Below are 13,394 nucleotides of genomic sequence, written 5' to 3'. Positions count from 1 at the left end.
CAATGCATGATTGAAGTCACAGATATATGACAAATATCAGCAAATGTGTACAATGATTTGTTGGCACATACACATGGTTAAATGCGGACAAAAATCCGTAGATGGGCGACCTGTAAAAACGGGACCTTTTCTTACAGGTGACGTTTGCTACAGTCCTGCCGCGGACGACTCGCAAATGCGTGTGCTGATTTGCAAATGCGTGTCAGGAGACTTGTGTGTGGCTCCGTAGCTACACATTCGGACCACATGGGGGCACTAATATTATACCAGCCCCGTACCACCAATATATACACCAATAACTTGGGGGGGCGTTCACTGCTATCCACCCATGGTCATGTACCATTTATTTGACATTATTTAAATTAAATTGGAATAAATGGAAGAATAAAGTGGAACTAATAAAATAAGAACCAATGATATAACCAGTGAAGCTAAAAAAAATGAATGAAGCTTCTCCACACCTGCTAATTGCCACATTAACTATACTTCCCTTTATTGCATTCAGTAAACACCATTTTTTAAAATTGATTCATTAACTTTTTATTTAGTAAACACTCACTGCACCAACCCAACCGGACTGCATCGGGTCATCTGTCTGCTACACCTGTAGACTACGAGAGTCCCCTTTTGGTCTTAATGTGGAGCTCCGGAGCCACACTCAAGTCTCCAGACACGCATTTGCAAATTGCCACACGCATTTGCGAGTCGTCCACGGCGAGACTGTAGCAACACCCAAAGGCAGGGGACGCTGAATGTTGGCAATTTGTGCTCTCAGCCTGTCAGGCGAATATGTGGAAATTTATAAAGAAGCAGCTCGCATACTTGCTTACATTTGTCAAAAGTTTTTTTTATTTTTGCGGTGCAAAAGCTTACAGCACCTGGTATTCCCAGGCGGTCTCCCATCCAAGTACTAACCAGGCCCGACCCTGCTTAGCTTCCGAGATCGGACGAGATCGGGCGTTCTCAGGGTAGTATGGCCGTAAGCGAGAATTCCTTTCAAAATTTTGCATTTTATACATGTTGTCTTTTTTGTGGCAAATACTTCAATCCAAAAACACGTAACAAGAATCTGAAACTATAACCACAGTCACAAATGTGTCACAACAATCTACAATGCATGATTGAAGTCACAGATATATGACAAATATCAGCAAATGTGTACAATGATTTGTTGGCACATACACATGGTTAAATGCGGACAAAAATCCGTAGATGGGCGACCTGTAAAAACGGGACCTTTTCTTACAGGTGACGTTTGCTACAGTCCTGCCGCGGACGACTCGCAAATGCGTGTGCTGATTTGCAAATGCGTGTCAGGAGACTTGTGTGTGGCTCCGTAGCTACACATTCGGACCACATGGGGGCACTAATATTATACCAGCCCCGTACCACCAATATATACACCAATAACTTGGGGGGGCGTTCACTGCTATCCACCCATGGTCATGTACCATTTATTTGACATTATTTAAATTAAATTGGAATAAATGGAAGAATAAAGTGGAACTAATAAAATAAGAACCAATGATATAACCAGTGAAGCTAAAAAAAATGAATGAAGCTTCTCCACACCTGCTAATTGCCACATTAACTATACTTCCCTTTATTGCATTCAGTAAACACCATTTTTTTAAATTGATTCATTAACTTTTTATTTAGTAAACACTCACTGCACCAACCCAACCGGACTGCATCGGGTCATCTGTCTGCTACACCTGTAGACTACGAGAGTCCCCTTTTGGTCTTAATGTGGAGCTCCGGAGCCACACTCAAGTCTCCAGACACGCATTTGCAAATTGCCACACGCATTTGCGAGTCGTCCACGGCGAGACTGTAGCAACACCCAAAGGCAGGGGACGCTGAATGTTGGCATTTTGTGCTCTCAGCCTGTCAGGCGAATATGTGGGAATTTATAAAAAAGCAGCTCGCATACTTGCTTACATTTGTCAAAAGTTGTTTTTATTTTTGCGGTGCAAAAGCTTACAGCACCTGGTATTCCCAGGCGGTCTCCCATCCAAGTACTAACCAGGCCCGACCCTGCTTAGCTTCCGAGTTCGGACGAGATCGGGCGTTCTCAGGGTAGTATGGCCGTAAGCGAGAATTCCTTTCAAAATTTTGCATTTTATACATGTTGTCTTTATTGTGGCAAATACTTCAATCCAAAAATACGTAACAAGAATCTGAAACTATAACCACAGTCACAAATGTGTCACAACAATCTACAATGCATGATTGAAGTCACAGATATATGACAAATATCAGCAAATGTGTACAATGATTTGTTGGCACATACACATGGTTAAATGCGGACAAAAATCCGTGGATGGGCGACCTGTAAAAACTGGACCTTTTCTTACAGGTGACGTTTGCTACAGTCCTGCCGCGGACGACTCGCAAATGCGTGTGCTGATTTGCAAATGCGTGTCAGGAGACTTGTGTGTGGCTCCGTAGCTACACATTCGGACCACATGGGGGCACTAATATTATACCAGCCCCGTACCACCAATATATACACCAATAACTTGGGGGGGCGTTCACTGCTATCCACCCATGGTCATGTACCATTTATTTGACATTATTTAAATTAAATTGGAATAAATGGAAGAATAAAGTGGAACTAATAAAATAAGAACCAATGATATAACCAGTGAAGCTAAAAAAAATGAATGAAGCTTCTCCACACCTGCTAATTGCCACATTAACTATACTTCCCTTTATTGCATTCAGTAAACACCATTTTTTTAAATTGATTCATTAACATTTTATTTAGTAAACACTCACTGCACCAACCCAACCGGACTGCATCGGGTCATCTGTCTGCTACACCTGTAGACTACGAGAGTCCCCTTTTGGTCTTAATGTGGAGCTCCGGAGCCACACTCAAATCTCCAAACACGCATTTACAAATTGCCACACGCATTTGCGAGTCGTCCACGGCGAGACTGTAGCAACACCCAAAGGCAGGGGACGCTGAATGTTGGCATTTTGTGCTCTCAGCCTGTCAGGCGAATATGTGGAAATTTATAAAAAAGCAGCTCGCATACTTGCTTACATTTGTCAAAAGTTTTTTTTATTTTTGCGGTGCAAAAGCTTACAGCACCTGGTATTCCCAGGCGGTCTCCCATCCAAGTACTAACCAGGCCCGACCCTGCTTAGCTTCCGAGATCGGACGAGATCGGGCGTTCTCAGGGTAGTATGGCCGTAAGCGAGAATTCCTTTCAAAATTTAGCATTTTATACATGTTGTCTTTATTGTGGCAAATACTTCAATCCAAAAATACGTAACAAGAATCTGAAACTATAACCACAGTCACAAATGTGTCACAACAATCTAAAATGCATGATTGAAGTCACAGATATATGACAAATATCTGCAAATGTGTACAATGATTTGTTGGCACATACACATGGTTAAATGCGGACAAAAATCCGTAGATGGGCGACCTGTAAAAACGGGACCTTTTCTTACAGGTGACGTTTGCTACAGTCCTGCCGCGGACGACTCGCAAATGCGTGTGCTGATTTGCAAATGCGTGTCAGGAGACTTGTGTGTGGCTCCGTAGCTACACATTCGGACCACATGGGGGCACTAATATTATACCAGCCCCGTACCACCAATATATACACCAATAACTTGGGGGGGCGTTCACTGCTATCCACCCATGGTCATGTACCATTTATTTGACATTATTTAAATTAAATTGGAATAAATGGAAGAATAAAGTGGAACTAATAAAATAAGAACCAATGATATAACCAGTGAAGCTAAAAAAAATGAATGAAGCTTCTCCACACCTGCTAATTGCCACATTAACTATACTTCCCTTTATTGCATTCAGTAAACACCATTTTTTTAAATTGATTCATTAACTTTTTATTTAGTAAACACTCACTGCACCTACCCAACCGGACTGCATCGGGTCATCTGTCTGCTACACCTGTAGACTACGAGAGTCCCCTTTTGGTCTTAATGTGGAGCTCCGGAGCCACACTCAAGTCTCCAGACACGCATTTGCAAATTGCCACACGCATTTGCGAGTCGTCCACGGCGAGACTGTAGCAACACCCAAAGGCAGGGGACGCTGAATGTTGGCATTTTGTGCTCTCAGCCTGTCAGGCGAATATGTGGGAATTTATAAAAAAAGCAGCTCGCATACTTGCTTACATTTGTCAAAAGTTTTTTTTATTTTTGCGGTGCAAAAGCTTACAGCACCTGGTATTCCCAGGCGGTCTCCCATCCAAGTACTAACCAGGCCCGACCCTGCTTAGCTTCCGAGTTCGGACGAGATCGGGCGTTCTCAGGGTAGTATGGCCGTAAGCGAGAATTCCTTTCAAAATTTTGCATTTTATACATGTTGTCTTTATTGTGGCAAATACTTCAATCCAAAAATACGTAACAAGAATCTGAAACTATAACCACAGTCACAAATGTGTCACAACAATCTACAATGCATGATTGAAGTCACAGATATATGACAAATATCAGCAAATGTGTACAATGATTTGTTGGCACATACACATGGTTAAATGCGGACAAAAATCCGTGGATGGGCGACCTGTAAAAACTGGACCTTTTCTTACAGGTGACGTTTGCTACAGTCCTGCCGCGGACGACTCGCAAATGCGTGTGCTGATTTGCAAATGCGTGTCAGGAGACTTGTGTGTGGCTCCGTAGCTACACATTCGGACCACATGGGGGCACTAATATTATACCAGCCCCGTACCACCAATATATACACCAATAACTTGGGGGGGCGTTCACTGCTATCCACCCATGGTCATGTACCATTTATTTGACATTATTTAAATTAAATTGGAATAAATGGAAGAATAAAGTGGAACTAATAAAATAAGAACCAATGATATAACCAGTGAAGCTAAAAAAAATGAATGAAGCTTCTCCACACCTGCTAATTGCCACATTAACTATACTTCCCTTTATTGCATTCAGTAAACACCATTTTTTTAAATTGATTCATTAACTTTTTATTTAGTAAACACTCACTGCACCAACCCAACCGGACTGCATCGGGTCATCTGTCTGCTACACCTGTAGACTACGAGAGTCCCCTTTTGGTCTTAATGTGGAGCTCCGGAGCCACACTCAAGTCTCCAGACACGCATTTGCAAATTGCCACACGCATTTGCGAGTCGTCCACGGCGAGACTGTAGCAACACCCAAAGGCAGGGGACGCTGAATGTTGGCATTTTGTGCTCTCAGCCTGTCAGGCGAATATGTGGGAATTTATAAAAAAAGCAGCTCGCATACTTGCTTACATTTGTCAAAAGTTTTTTTTATTTTTGCGGTGCAAAAGCTTACAGCACCTGGTATTCCCAGGCGGTCTCCCATCCAAGTACTAACCAGGCCCGACCCTGCTTAGCTTCCGAGTTCGGACGAGATCGGGCGTTCTCAGGGTAGTATGGCCGTAAGCGAGAATTCCTTTCAAAATTTTGCATTTTATACATGTTGTCTTTATTGTGGCAAATACTTCAATCCAAAAATACGTAACAAGAATCTGAAACTATAACCACAGTCACAAATGTGTCACAACAATCTACAATGCATGATTGAAGTCACAGATATATGACAAATATCAGCAAATGTGTACAATGATTTGTTGGCACATACACATGGTTAAATGCGGACAAAAATCCGTGGATGGGCGACCTGTAAAAACTGGACCTTTTCTTACAGGTGACGTTTGCTACAGTCCTGCCGCGGACGACTCGCAAATGCGTGTGCTGATTTGCAAATGCGTGTCAGGAGACTTGTGTGTGGCTCCGTAGCTACACATTCGGACCACATGGGGGCACTAATATTATACCAGCCCCGTACCACCAATATATACACCAATAACTTGGGGGGGCGTTCACTGCTATCCACCCATGGTCATGTACCATTTATTTGACATTATTTAAATTAAATTGGAATAAATGGAAGAATAAAGTGGAACTAATAAAATAAGAACCAATGATATAACCAGTGAAGCTAAAAAAAATGAATGAAGCTTCTCCACACCTGCTAATTGCCACATTAACTATACTTCCCTTTATTGCATTCAGTAAACACCATTTTTTTAAATTGATTCATTAACTTTTTATTTAGTAAACACTCACTGCACCAACCCAACCGGACTGCATCGGGTCATCTGTCTGCTACACCTGTAGACTACGAGAGTCCCCTTTTGGTCTTAATGTGGAGCTCCGGAGCCACACTCAAGTCTCCAGACACGCATTTGCAAATTGCCACACGCATTTGCGAGTCGTCCACGGCGAGACTGTAGCAACACCCAAAGGCAGGGGACGCTGAATGTTGGCATTTTGTGCTCTCAGCCTGTCAGGCGAATATGTGGAAATTTATAAAAAAGCAGCTCGCATACTTGCTTACATTTGTCAAAAGTTTTTTTTATTTTTGCGGTGCAAAAGCTTACAGCACCTGGTATTCCCAGGCGGTCTCCCATCCAAGTACTAACCAGGCCCGACCCTGCTTAGCTTCCGAGATCGGACGAGATCGGGCGTTCTCAGGGTAGTATGGCCGTAAGCGAGAATTCCTTTCAAAATTTTGCATTTTATACATGTTGTCTTTATTGTGGCAAATACTTCAATCCAAAAACACGTAACAAGAATCTGAAACTATAACCACAGTCACAAATGTGTCACAACAATCTACAATGCATGATGATTGAAGTCACAGATATATGACAAATATCAGCAAATGTGTACAATGATTTGTTGGCACATACACATGGTTAAATGCGGACAAAAATCCGTAGATGGGCGACCTGTAAAAACGGGACCTTTTCTTACAGGTGACGTTTGCTACAGTCCTGCCGCGGACGACTCGCAAATGCGTGTGCTGATTTGCAAATGCGTGTCAGGAGACTTGTGTGTGGCTCCGTAGCTACACATTCGGACCACATGGGGGCACTAATATTATACCAGCCCCGTACCACCAATATATACACCAATAACTTGGGGGGGCGTTCACTGCTATCCACCCATGGTCATGTACCATTTATTTGACATTATTTAAATTAAATTGGAATAAATGGAAGAATAAAGTGGAACTAATAAAATAAGAACCAATGATATAACCAGTGAAGCTAAAAAAAATGAATGAAGCTTCTCCACACCTGCTAATTGCCACATTAACTATACTTCCCTTTATTGCATTCAGTAAACACCATTTTTTTAAATTGATTCATTAACTTTTTATTTAGTAAACACTCACTGCACCTACCCAACCGGACTGCATCGGGTCATCTGTCTGCTACACCTGTAGACTACGAGAGTCCCCTTTTGGTCTTAATGTGGAGCTCCGGAGCCACACTCAAGTCTCCAGACACGCATTTGCAAATTGCCACACGCATTTGCGAGTCGTCCACGGCGAGACTGTAGCAACACCCAAAGGCAGGGGACGCTGAATGTTGGCATTTTGTGCTCTCAGCCTGTCAGGCGAATATGTGGAAATTTATAAAAAAGCAGCTCGCATACTTGCTTACATTTGTCAAAAGTTTTTTTTATTTTTGCGGTGCAAAAGCTTACAGCACCTGGTATTCCCAGGCGGTCTCCCATCCAAGTACTAACCAGGCCCGACCCTGCTTAGCTTCCGAGATCGGACGAGATCGGGCGTTCTCAGGGTAGTATGGCCGTAAGCGAGAATTCCTTTCAAAATTTTGCATTTTATACATGTTGTCTTTATTGTGGCAAATACTTCAATCCAAAAATACGTAACAAGAATCTGAAACTATAACCACAGTCACAAATGTGTCACAACAATCTACAATGCATGATTGAAGTCACAGATATATGACAAATATCAGCAAATGTGTACAATGATTTGTTGGCACATACACATGGTTAAATGCGGACAAAAATCCGTAGATGGGCGACCTGTAAAAACGGGACCTTTTCTTACAGGTGACGTTTGCTACAGTCCTGCCGCGGACGACTCGCAAATGCGTGTGCTGATTTGCAAATGCGTGTCAGGAGACTTGTGTGTGGCTCCGTAGCTACACATTCGGACCACATGGGGGCACTAATATTATACCAGCCCCGTACCACCAATATATACACCAATAACTTGGGGGGGCGTTCACTGCTATCCACCCATGGTCATGTACCATTTATTTGACATTATTTAAATTAAATTGGAATAAATGGAAGAATAAAGTGGAACTAATAAAATAAGAACCAATGATATAACCAGTGAAGCTAAAAAAAATGAATGAAGCTTCTCCACACCTGCTAATTGCCACATTAACTATACTTCCCTTTATTGCATTCAGTAAACACCATTTTTTTAAATTGATTCATTAACTTTTTATTTAGTAAACACTCACTGCACCAACCCAACCGGACTGCATCGGGTCATCTGTCTGCTACACCTGTAGACTACGAGAGTCCCCTTTTGGTCTTAATGTGGAGCTCCGGAGCCACACTCAAGTCTCCAGACACGCATTTGCAAATTGCCACACGCATTTGCGAGTCGTCCACGGCGAGACTGTAGCAACACCCAAAGGCAGGGGACGCTGAATGTTGGCAATTTGTGCTCTCAGCCTGTCAGGCGAATATGTGGAAATTTATAAAGAAGCAGCTCGCATACTTGCTTACATTTGTCAAAAGTTTTTTTTATTTTTGCGGTGCAAAAGCTTACAGCACCTGGTATTCCCAGGCGGTCTCCCATCCAAGTACTAACCAGGCCCGACCCTGCTTAGCTTCCGAGATCGGACGAGATCGGGCGTTCTCAGGGTAGTATGGCCGTAAGCGAGAATTCCTTTCAAAATTTTGCATTTTATACATGTTGTCTTTATTGTGGCAAATACGTCAATCCAAAAATACGTAACAAGAATCTGAAACTATAACCACAGTCACAAATGTGTCACAACAATCTACAATGCATGATTGAAGTCACAGATATATGACAAATATCAGCAAATGTGTACAATGATTTGTTGGCACATACACATGGTTAAATGCGGACAAAAATCCGTAGATGGGCGACCTGTAAAAACGGGACCTTTTCTTACAGGTGACGTTTGCTACAGTCCTGCCGCGGACGACTCGCAAATGCGTGTGCTGATTTGCAAATGCGTGTCAGGAGACTTGTGTGTGGCTCCGTAGCTACACATTCGGACCACATGGGGGCACTAATATTATACCAGCCCCGTACCACCAATATATACACCAATAACTTGGGGGGGCGTTCACTGCTATCCACCCATGGTCATGTACCATTTATTTGACATTATTTAAATTAAATTGGAATAAATGGAAGAATAAAGTGGAACTAATAAAATAAGAACCAATGATATAACCAGTGAAGCTAAAAAAAATGAATGAAGCTTCTCCACACCTGCTAATTGCCACATTAACTATACTTCCCTTTATTGCATTCAGTAAACACCATTTTTTAAAATTGATTCATTAACTTTTTATTTAGTAAACACTCACTGCACCAACCCAACCGGACTGCATCGGGTCATCTGTCTGCTACACCTGTAGACTACGAGAGTCCCCTTTTGGTCTTAATGTGGAGCTCCGGAGCCACACTCAAGTCTCCAGACACGCATTTGCAAATTGCCACACGCATTTGCGAGTCGTCCACGGCGAGACTGTAGCAACACCCAAAGGCAGGGGACGCTGAATGTTGGCAATTTGTGCTCTCAGCCTGTCAGGCGAATATGTGGAAATTTATAAAGAAGCAGCTCGCATACTTGCTTACATTTGTCAAAAGTTTTTTTTATTTTTGCGGTGCAAAAGCTTACAGCACCTGGTATTCCCAGGCGGTCTCCCATCCAAGTACTAACCAGGCCCGACCCTGCTTAGCTTCCGAGATCGGACGAGATCGGGCGTTCTCAGGGTAGTATGGCCGTAAGCGAGAATTCCTTTCAAAATTTTGCATTTTATACATGTTGTCTTTTTTGTGGCAAATACTTCAATCCAAAAACACGTAACAAGAATCTGAAACTATAACCACAGTCACAAATGTGTCACAACAATCTACAATGCATGATTGAAGTCACAGATATATGACAAATATCAGCAAATGTGTACAATGATTTGTTGGCACATACACATGGTTAAATGCGGACAAAAATCCGTAGATGGGCGACCTGTAAAAACGGGACCTTTTCTTACAGGTGACGTTTGCTACAGTCCTGCCGCGGACGACTCGCAAATGCGTGTGCTGATTTGCAAATGCGTGTCAGGAGACTTGTGTGTGGCTCCGTAGCTACACATTCGGACCACATGGGGGCACTAATATTATACCAGCCCCGTACCACCAATATATACACCAATAACTTGGGGGGGCGTTCACTGCTATCCACCCATGGTCATGTACCATTTATTTGACATTATTTAAATTAAATTGGAATAAATGGAAGAATAAAGTGGAACTAATAAAATAAGAACCAATGATATAACCAGTGAAGCTAAAAAAAATGAATGAAGCTTCTCCACACCTGCTAATTGCCACATTAACTATACTTCCCTTTATTGCATTCAGTAAACACCATTTTTTTAAATTGATTCATTAACTTTTTATTTAGTAAACACTCACTGCACCAACCCAACCGGACTGCATCGGGTCATCTGTCTGCTACACCTGTAGACTACGAGAGTCCCCTTTTGGTCTTAATGTGGAGCTCCGGAGCCACACTCAAGTCTCCAGACACGCATTTGCAAATTGCCACACGCATTTGCGAGTCGTCCACGGCGAGACTGTAGCAACACCCAAAGGCAGGGGACGCTGAATGTTGGCATTTTGTGCTCTCAGCCTGTCAGGCGAATATGTGGGAATTTATAAAAAAGCAGCTCGCATACTTGCTTACATTTGTCAAAAGTTGTTTTTATTTTTGCGGTGCAAAAGCTTACAGCACCTGGTATTCCCAGGCGGTCTCCCATCCAAGTACTAACCAGGCCCGACCCTGCTTAGCTTCCGAGTTCGGACGAGATCGGGCGTTCTCAGGGTAGTATGGCCGTAAGCGAGAATTCCTTTCAAAATTTTGCATTTTATACATGTTGTCTTTATTGTGGCAAATACTTCAATCCAAAAATACGTAACAAGAATCTGAAACTATAACCACAGTCACAAATGTGTCACAACAATCTACAATGCATGATTGAAGTCACAGATATATGACAAATATCAGCAAATGTGTACAATGATTTGTTGGCACATACACATGGTTAAATGCGGACAAAAATCCGTGGATGGGCGACCTGTAAAAACTGGACCTTTTCTTACAGGTGACGTTTGCTACAGTCCTGCCGCGGACGACTCGCAAATGCGTGTGCTGATTTGCAAATGCGTGTCAGGAGACTTGTGTGTGGCTCCGTAGCTACACATTCGGACCACATGGGGGCACTAATATTATACCAGCCCCGTACCACCAATATATACACCAATAACTTGGGGGGGCGTTCACTGCTATCCACCCATGGTCATGTACCATTTATTTGACATTATTTAAATTAAATTGGAATAAATGGAAGAATAAAGTGGAACTAATAAAATAAGAACCAATGATATAACCAGTGAAGCTAAAAAAAATGAATGAAGCTTCTCCACACCTGCTAATTGCCACATTAACTATACTTCCCTTTATTGCATTCAGTAAACACCATTTTTTTAAATTGATTCATTAACATTTTATTTAGTAAACACTCACTGCACCAACCCAACCGGACTGCATCGGGTCATCTGTCTGCTACACCTGTAGACTACGAGAGTCCCCTTTTGGTCTTAATGTGGAGCTCCGGAGCCGCACTCAAATCTCCAAACACGCATTTACAAATTGCCACACGCATTTGCGAGTCGTCCACGGCGAGACTGTAGCAACACCCAAAGGCAGGGGACGCTGAATGTTGGCATTTTGTGCTCTCAGCCTGTCAGGCGAATATGTGGAAATTTATAAAAAAGCAGCTCGCATACTTGCTTACATTTGTCAAAAGTTTTTTTTATTTTTGCGGTGCAAAAGCTTACAGCACCTGGTATTCCCAGGCGGTCTCCCATCCAAGTACTAACCAGGCCCGACCCTGCTTAGCTTCCGAGATCGGACGAGATCGGGCGTTCTCAGGGTAGTATGGCCGTAAGCGAGAATTCCTTTCAAAATTTAGCATTTTATACATGTTGTCTTTATTGTGGCAAATACTTCAATCCAAAAATACGTAACAAGAATCTGAAACTATAACCACAGTCACAAATGTGTCACAACAATCTACAATGCATGATTGAAGTCACAGATATATGACAAATATCAGCAAATGTGTACAATGATTTGTTGGCACATACACATGGTTAAATGCGGACAAAAATCCGTAGATGGGCGACCTGTAAAAACGGGACCTTTTCTTACAGGTGACGTTTGCTACAGTCCTGCCGCGGACGACTCGCAAATGCGTGTGCTGATTTGCAAATGCGTGTCAGGAGACTTGTGTGTGGCTCCGTAGCTACACATTCGGACCACATGGGGGCACTAATATTATACCAGCCCCGTACCACCAATATATACACCAATAACTTGGGGGGGCGTTCACTGCTATCCACCCATGGTCATGTACCATTTATTTGACATTATTTAAATTAAATTGGAATAAATGGAAGAATAAAGTGGAACTAATAAAATAAGAACCAATGATATAACCAGTGAAGCTAAAAAAAATGAATGAAGCTTCTCCACACCTGCTAATTGCCACATTAACTATACTTCCCTTTATTGCATTCAGTAAACACCATTTTTTTAAATTGATTCATTAACTTTTTATTTAGTAAACACTCACTGCACCTACCCAACCGGACTGCATCGGGTCATCTGTCTGCTACACCTGTAGACTACGAGAGTCCCCTTTTGGTCTTAATGTGGAGCTCCGGAGCCACACTCAAGTCTCCAGACACGCATTTGCAAATTGCCACACGCATTTGCGAGTCGTCCACGGCGAGACTGTAGCAACACCCAAAGGCAGGGGACGCTGAATGTTGGCATTTTGTGCTCTCAGCCTGTCAGGCGAATATGTGGGAATTTATAAAAAAAGCAGCTCGCATACTTGCTTACATTTGTCAAAAGTTTTTTTTATTTTTGCGGTGCAAAAGCTTACAGCACCTGGTATTCCCAGGCGGTCTCCCATCCAAGTACTAACCAGGCCCGACCCTGCTTAGCTTCCGAGTTCGGACGAGATCGGGCGTTCTCAGGGTAGTATGGCCGTAAGCGAGAATTCCTTTCAAAATTTTGCATTTTATACATGTTGTCTTTATTGTGGCAAATACTTCAATCCAAAAATACGTAACAAGAATCTGAAACTATAACCACAGTCACAAATGTGTCACAACAATCTACAATGCATGATTGAAGTCACAGATATATGACAAATATCAGCAAATGTGTACAATGA

General features: G+C 42.5%; 12 non-coding genes across 12 annotated transcripts; all 12 read right to left on the bottom strand.

The window, feature by feature from the left end:
- Positions 1-866: 866 nt before the first annotated feature.
- Positions 867-985, bottom strand: LOC148330893 (5S ribosomal RNA). The gene has a single exon (XR_015845194.1). It is a non-coding gene; the product is annotated as a 5S ribosomal RNA (ribosomal RNA).
- Positions 986-1,977: 992 nt separating this feature from the next.
- Positions 1,978-2,096, bottom strand: LOC148330892 (5S ribosomal RNA). Its single transcript, XR_015845319.1, has one exon. It is a non-coding gene; the product is annotated as a 5S ribosomal RNA (ribosomal RNA).
- A 992-nt stretch (positions 2,097-3,088) lies between these two features.
- LOC148330891 (5S ribosomal RNA) lies at positions 3,089-3,207 on the bottom strand. The gene has a single exon (XR_015845193.1). It is a non-coding gene; the product is annotated as a 5S ribosomal RNA (ribosomal RNA).
- A 993-nt stretch (positions 3,208-4,200) lies between these two features.
- Positions 4,201-4,319, bottom strand: LOC148330890 (5S ribosomal RNA). The gene has a single exon (XR_015845308.1). It is a non-coding gene; the product is annotated as a 5S ribosomal RNA (ribosomal RNA).
- Positions 4,320-5,312: 993 nt separating this feature from the next.
- Positions 5,313-5,431, bottom strand: LOC148330889 (5S ribosomal RNA). The gene has a single exon (XR_015845297.1). It is a non-coding gene; the product is annotated as a 5S ribosomal RNA (ribosomal RNA).
- A 992-nt stretch (positions 5,432-6,423) lies between these two features.
- LOC148330888 (5S ribosomal RNA) lies at positions 6,424-6,542 on the bottom strand. Its single transcript, XR_015845192.1, has one exon. It is a non-coding gene; the product is annotated as a 5S ribosomal RNA (ribosomal RNA).
- Positions 6,543-7,537: 995 nt separating this feature from the next.
- Positions 7,538-7,656, bottom strand: LOC148330887 (5S ribosomal RNA). The gene has a single exon (XR_015845191.1). It is a non-coding gene; the product is annotated as a 5S ribosomal RNA (ribosomal RNA).
- A 992-nt stretch (positions 7,657-8,648) lies between these two features.
- Positions 8,649-8,767, bottom strand: LOC148330886 (5S ribosomal RNA). The gene has a single exon (XR_015845190.1). It is a non-coding gene; the product is annotated as a 5S ribosomal RNA (ribosomal RNA).
- Positions 8,768-9,759: 992 nt separating this feature from the next.
- Positions 9,760-9,878, bottom strand: LOC148330885 (5S ribosomal RNA). Its single transcript, XR_015845189.1, has one exon. It is a non-coding gene; the product is annotated as a 5S ribosomal RNA (ribosomal RNA).
- A 992-nt stretch (positions 9,879-10,870) lies between these two features.
- LOC148330884 (5S ribosomal RNA) lies at positions 10,871-10,989 on the bottom strand. The gene has a single exon (XR_015845285.1). It is a non-coding gene; the product is annotated as a 5S ribosomal RNA (ribosomal RNA).
- Positions 10,990-11,981: 992 nt separating this feature from the next.
- LOC148330883 (5S ribosomal RNA) lies at positions 11,982-12,100 on the bottom strand. Its single transcript, XR_015845188.1, has one exon. It is a non-coding gene; the product is annotated as a 5S ribosomal RNA (ribosomal RNA).
- A 993-nt stretch (positions 12,101-13,093) lies between these two features.
- Positions 13,094-13,212, bottom strand: LOC148330882 (5S ribosomal RNA). The gene has a single exon (XR_015845274.1). It is a non-coding gene; the product is annotated as a 5S ribosomal RNA (ribosomal RNA).
- Positions 13,213-13,394: the final 182 nt, after the last annotated feature.

The sequence above is a fragment of the Idiotropiscis lumnitzeri genome, chromosome 9, assembly GCF_059441095.1.
Source record: "Idiotropiscis lumnitzeri isolate Australia: NSW breed Sydney's pygmy pipehorse chromosome 9, RoL_Ilum_1.0, whole genome shotgun sequence".
In the NCBI taxonomy this organism is placed as follows: Eukaryota; Metazoa; Chordata; class Actinopteri; order Syngnathiformes; family Syngnathidae; genus Idiotropiscis; species Idiotropiscis lumnitzeri.
Note: the sequence above shows the minus strand (reverse complement) of the source record. Positions and strands in the feature narration are given on the sequence as shown.